The sequence below is a fragment of the Neomonachus schauinslandi genome, chromosome 5 (genome assembly GCF_002201575.2).
Source record: "Neomonachus schauinslandi chromosome 5, ASM220157v2, whole genome shotgun sequence".
Taxonomy (NCBI): domain Eukaryota; kingdom Metazoa; phylum Chordata; class Mammalia; order Carnivora; family Phocidae; genus Neomonachus; species Neomonachus schauinslandi.
Genome location: NC_058407.1, coordinates 157927771 through 157933595, shown reverse-complemented (window position 1 = coordinate 157933595; position 5825 = coordinate 157927771). Strand labels below are relative to the sequence as shown.

The following is a 5825-nucleotide window of genomic DNA, read 5'->3' as shown; positions in this document are numbered from 1 at the left end:
TCCTCCGCTGGCCCCCGTGCTGTGCCCCCACCTGTGACAGACCCCTCTGTCCTCAGTAAGCTACTCCTTTGTCACCTCTCCTGCTGCCCCAGCTCATGGGGTGGATTTTCCCCCTTGCAACGTACTTTCTCAACGTATTTGCCTCCTTTCTGTCTTTCCCCCTTGTTCTTAGCGTGTCTTTTTGAAAATGTCGGCCTCTTGCTCGGGGGAGGGGTAGAGGTAGGGGGAGGGAGGCTAGCATATATCGGTGTCTTGTGTGTCAGGCCCCCAAATGGGCATCATCTCAGATGTGTTACACGCGAGCCTGTGAGGCAGGGGCTGGTGTTACCCTGTTGCACAGATGTGGGGAGGTGAGGCACAGAGAGGGTAAGGGCCTGGCTCAGAGGTGGCTCAGTGGGGGACGCCCTCCCAGGCTGGCCTGACTCTGAAGCCTCTGTTCTGCCAGGCTCCGTGCCCTTTGTCCGTCAGTGAGTCTGAGTGTTAAAGGTGGGACACAAATGCCTTTGTCACTGTTTGGAGAGTTTGTGTGCCCCGCCCCCCACCCCAAGACCTTGGGCAGCGTAGGTTGTGTTACAACAGAGGAGAGCGGCCCCTCACAGGGACTCTAGAGATGCCCTCCATTCAGAATTTCCTCCCATTCATATCTCCCTTCCAGCCATGCCTTGTTCCAAGTGCTCTTTGAGAGTAACATCATTTACTTCCAGACAGTTCTTCCTTGGATGCAACTAAAATCCCAGATGGCACTGTAGTGTCAAGGGGGAAAATGTACTGACTATGAAGTCACATAGACTTGGGTCCAAATCCTATTCTCCTCAGTGATGAGCTGAGGAGCCACAGGCAAAGATTGGGCCTCTCTGAGTCTGTTTCCTTATCTGTAAAATGGGGCTGATGAGTCTTACCGCGGGGAGTTTTTGTAAGTTACCTAAGTAGGTTGTGATCTTCCCGGGTCACAGGCTCTCACCACTGACTTCCCCGCTCGCTGTCATCCTGTGACATCTAAGCCGGCTACCCCTTCCTCCTTCCCTCCACCCGTCGCCTCAGCCTGGTGACTCGGCCACCATGTTCCAAGGTGCACTCCCAAGGTTTCCACGCATCTGGCTGTGACTGCGACTTGACCATGGGAGTGAACCCCACCAGCGTGTCCAATGTAGGAAACTGTGCCGGCAATGAAGACATCGTTAGGCCGAGGGCCGAAGCTGATGCAGACACCTTGGCACTGGTATTGGAAGCTCCAAATCAAGAAAAGGTTTCAGACAATGACATGAAGTTAATGGATTTACATGTTGAACTTGGAATTCCCGAATTCGAGTGAAGCTGTGGAGAAAAGATGACTTCTGGCGAATGTGCATCATATACGCTGAGATCTCAGCCATTCTGGGGACCCTGGTGTCACTTCTTGTGCAAAAGATGGAGTGAGCTTTTCTCCAAGGCCAGAAACTTGGGAGTAGAAATATAAAGCTATGGCAAACGAGTGATGTTGATAGGAGGAGGCTGTCGCCCTAGAGATGAGTGAGCCAAGTTCAGCTAACTTTTGCACTGAGGTCCCCAAATTTCTTTACAGAAGCGACTCCACCCTCCCCTGTGGTCACACTCGGTATGCCTGTGGACGGCCCCTTGTCGGAGAGCAACAGATTGCAGAAAATAAAGCTAAGCTCTCTGAGAACTCCTTCTAAGATGCCAGCATGTACTGAAGAATCTTCTGTCACGAGTGTGTGCCTCTGAGTACCTATGCAGAGACCATTTTCCATAAATAGCCATTTTTTCCCCGCCATTCTCTACAAGAATCCAGTCCAAGTCAGATCTAGTCTTGTTAATCTAGAAATACTTCCGCCTCACCTAGAAATACTCCTTAGGATTTTTAGAACAAAAGGGGTTTGACTCTAAATGCAGTTTTAAGACTTGTTTTCAGTTTAAAGGAGTTATTTGAATTTCAAAAGCAAACCATGGGTTAAATAAGTAAAAGTAAAGCTTTATTTTTTTGTTTAGCTTTACCCTTGGCACGTAAGATGCCAATACGTAGTAATCTTTTTTGCTATTTTTATAGTTTCTTTTGTCCAGGGAGTTCCTGATACCTGTCTCTGCATGGCTTAATGGTCTCAGTCTGGTTGCTGAACCCCGACATACCCCTGACCCCTCTGAAACGCTTCCTCAGCAAGGCAAACCTCTCTGTGGGAATTTTGGGGGCAGGATCACTCGCTAGGAGAACTTGGTTGTTGCTTGATGCAGAGAAAACAAATATTGTTTTAGAAACATTAATAATTGAGAGGTTTTCAGCACAGAATTGGCCAGCATTAGGGGAATTGAAAATTAAGACTAAGACACTACCTCAAGCAGATTTTCTGATGAATAATTCACAGAGCTAATGCCCGTGAAGACCTAGAAGAGAAAATACCTTCTGTGTCTGTTCTCCCCACCCCTGCTACTGACTCCATCACCTTGACTCCCCCCCCCCCCCCAGCCCTTGGCAGACGGGGTGTGGGGGAGGAAGGGGCATCTGGGGAAGTAAATAAAAGCCAACAACACAGCAGAGTTCTGATTTGAATTTTCATTGCGGTTTTGCCCCCATGTTGCTGTGTGACCGCTGATGAATTCTGTCCCTCTCTGAGTAGCAGTCCTGCCAACTTTGAACCGGACTCTGATTCTTTGAGGTCGAAGTGATGGAAAGGACTTTAAGTACCCACTGAGACCTCCATTCCCAGGGAGATCTATACCCCAAAGCATTTGTAGGATGGGGTCTATTTCATTTCAGATCTCCCTCCTCCTTTCACACATTTGCTGCGTGCCTACTCCACACTAAGCATGGGAGATTTTGTGTCCCCCGTGCATAATTACAATTCACAGTGACTTGGACAAAGATGGAGTGAAGCAGAGGGTAGTGGGTGCAGGAGTGACACCTAAATTCAGCCTGAGGTGTGATCAGGGAAGGCTTTCTGGGGGAGGTAACACGTGAACTGAGTCCTATGGAGAGAGTTGGGCAGGAAAAGAAGGGCAGGAGGAGGGTGTTCCAGGTTAGAGAGAAAATTTGTAAAAAGCCCCAGTAGAGAGAGAAGGAAAAGTCCTTTTGTGGGGACAGCAAGGGGACATGGGGAAGGTGGGGGAGGGGCCCGGAGAAGAGGCTGGATCCTGTAAGGCATTAAGGTTAAGTTAAGGCACTTGCCTTTGGACTTTACTCTGAGGGCAATGGGGAGCCAGTGAGGGTGTAAGCAGGGTGCTGGAAACTCGGTTGATTTGTTTTAGAAAGATCCTGGCACTGGTGTGTGGAGCACTTGGTGGTTCCTGTGTTCTGGTGTAAACCCTCAGGGTGTTGGTTTAAACCCTTCTCAGCGTCGTCAAACAGATTGCCTGTCACTATTTTTGAAAAAATTGTTCTTCCTCTTTCGACGGTCCATCCAGTCTCAAGCTGCGTTCTTGTCTCAGTTCATACATTACATCTGTTCTCTGTGGCAGGCGGGAGGGAGGGAGTTTGTGTGGGGTTCCCAAGAACCCCCCACCCCTCCATTGCCGAGTTGTCAGCTCAAACTTGATCTTACCAAGTTCAAGGTAGGAAGGCAGCCCGTCCCCAAGGAGAACTGGCTTCCTAGCCTAGACTTAGAGTGGAAGGCTCAAACTGGTGGCTCCAGGGGTAAATCCGGACCTATGGATATGTTTTGTTGCAGCAGTGTTTTGTTTGGGGGAAAAATGAGAAATAACCACTATTTAAAAATCAGGAGATTTCCATAAATAAATAAATAAATAAATAAATAAAATCAGGAGATTTCTCATAAAAAGTCTGGGATTCTGATTTTCTAGAAATAGCAGATATGGCCACCCTGGTATCCCCTTCCTTCAAAGCAGGCACTGGCTACCCTGTGGACAGTCCCCGCTCTTCCCTGTCACCTCCCTGTCCTGAGGCTGATGGCAGCCATTCTCTCCCATTATCTCTGCCAGTTGCAATGCTGGCTTCCTTCTACAAAATGTGGAAGAATGTAAACTATTTCTTGATATCCACATCTCCATCAAACACAGAAAAACGAAAGATAACAAAGAGGGCCACATATTTCAAGACAAATGGGAGAGCACAGATTTCTTGATGGAAATAAAAAATCCTTGTTATGTACACCAAGTGGGTCTGGTTGAAAGAGTCTAAGATGCTTTGACTAGTAGTAGTAAATCCGGCTCCCACTGCCCTCACGCCTGTTCCTCGCCTGGCCTGGTACTGGTGGGTTTGAGCCTGGGAGGACAGGTGAGATGTGGTTCCAGAATTCCAAATGTCAGAACCATTTTCCTATTGTTCTTCCCAGATTCCTGTGGCCAGAGGCCCCATGAAGGGGACAAATGTGGGGAGTGGGGGTCTGACTGGCTCGAGCCCTGCCCCACTGCCCAGCCTTCTCCCAACTAGCTCTGCTCATACCCATGTGTGTGTCTACTTTCATTTGGGGTGGGGGTGCAGGGATGGTTTCAAGTACTTTTAAAAAAATGCATAAAAGGGCGCCTGGGTGGCTCAGTCGGTTAAGCGACTGCCTTCGGCTCAGGTCATGATCCTGGAGTCCCGGGATCGAGTCCCGCATCGGGCTCCCTGCTCGGCGGGGAGTCTGCTTCTCCCTCTGACTCTCCTCCCTCTCATGCTCTCTCTATCTCATTCTCTCTGTCTCAAATAAATAAATAAAATCTTTAAAAAAAATGCATAAAAGCCATTGATCTGCTAGAGCCCCTTCATGTACCTTGGGGGCAAACTAAAGCCAGGGAAGGGGACTGACCTGCCCATTGTCACCTGCATGGTCCTATGTGGGAAAAGAGCCCATGCCCTGCCTTTTTGTCTCCCCTGGGCAGCAGGCTGCGGGCTGAGTGAGGCCCCTGGCCTCCTGGGCTCCATCCTCTGCACTGTTTGCCCAGGCTTGTAAACTCAAAGGCCTGTGGGCCAAGCCAACAGTGAGTTTGGAGCAGGGGAGGTCAGGTCCTGCTGCTTGCTGGCAGGTGGGAATGGGGGCCAGGGCTGCCAGCTCTCAGGTAGCCAGCAGTTTGGGTCTTTTAAGTGAAATCTGTGGGCTGGCACTTCTAATTTCTGGTCCCAGCGCAGAGCAACTTGCGGGCCAAAGTGGTGCCTTATTCTGACTTGCTTCCCTGCTGCCTAGCGAATGCCTTAGCTCGTGAATGCCGAATGAGTTCATTCATTCATTCCTCTTCAGTTTCTCATGTCTTCCTTCAGCAACCATTCGTCACCACCCACCTTGTGCTGGGCCCTGAGCCAGGAGCTGGGGCTGGGGTGGGGGGATAGAAGACAAGTAACAGAAACATAGCCTGAGCGGTGAGCTGCCCGTGAGGAGAGTCATGCCCGCCCTCAGGCTCATTGCAATGCTAACTGTCATTTATTGAGGGCCTATTATGTGCGCTGGGCCCCATGGGGCTTTATACAGAGGAGTGTACTCTTCTCAACAACCCTTGGAGGGACTGCTTTCATCCCCATTTTACAGATGATGACTCTAGTCATCACTAAATGAGCTAGTGTTTGTCAGAACCAAGACGCATGCCCAGAGATTCTGAACCCAGAGTCTGTCCTCGAAACCACTGTGAATTCTAGGATTAGCTTGAGGCCATCCTGTGCCCACACTGGGGTTAACGTGATATGTAAGGGAAGGATTTTCATCAGCTTTCACAGACTACAACTGATATCCATTGAGGCGAGCCTCAGATGAGCCCAAGAGGGACGTCTGTCAACGCTCACATTTATGACCTTGACAAACTTGATGGGTGGGTGGGGGTGTGTGTGTGTGTGTGCCACTTTCAACCTCTGTAGGCTCCCATTTTGTCACCTTTCATATTTTGAGAACTAACGTTACAATCGAGGT

General features: G+C 49.5%; 1 pseudogene; it reads left to right on the top strand.

The window, feature by feature from the left end:
* Positions 1–1105: 1105 nt before the first annotated feature.
* The window catches only part of LOC110589780, a 5536-nt pseudogene continuing 816 nt past the window's right edge, over positions 1106–5825 (top strand).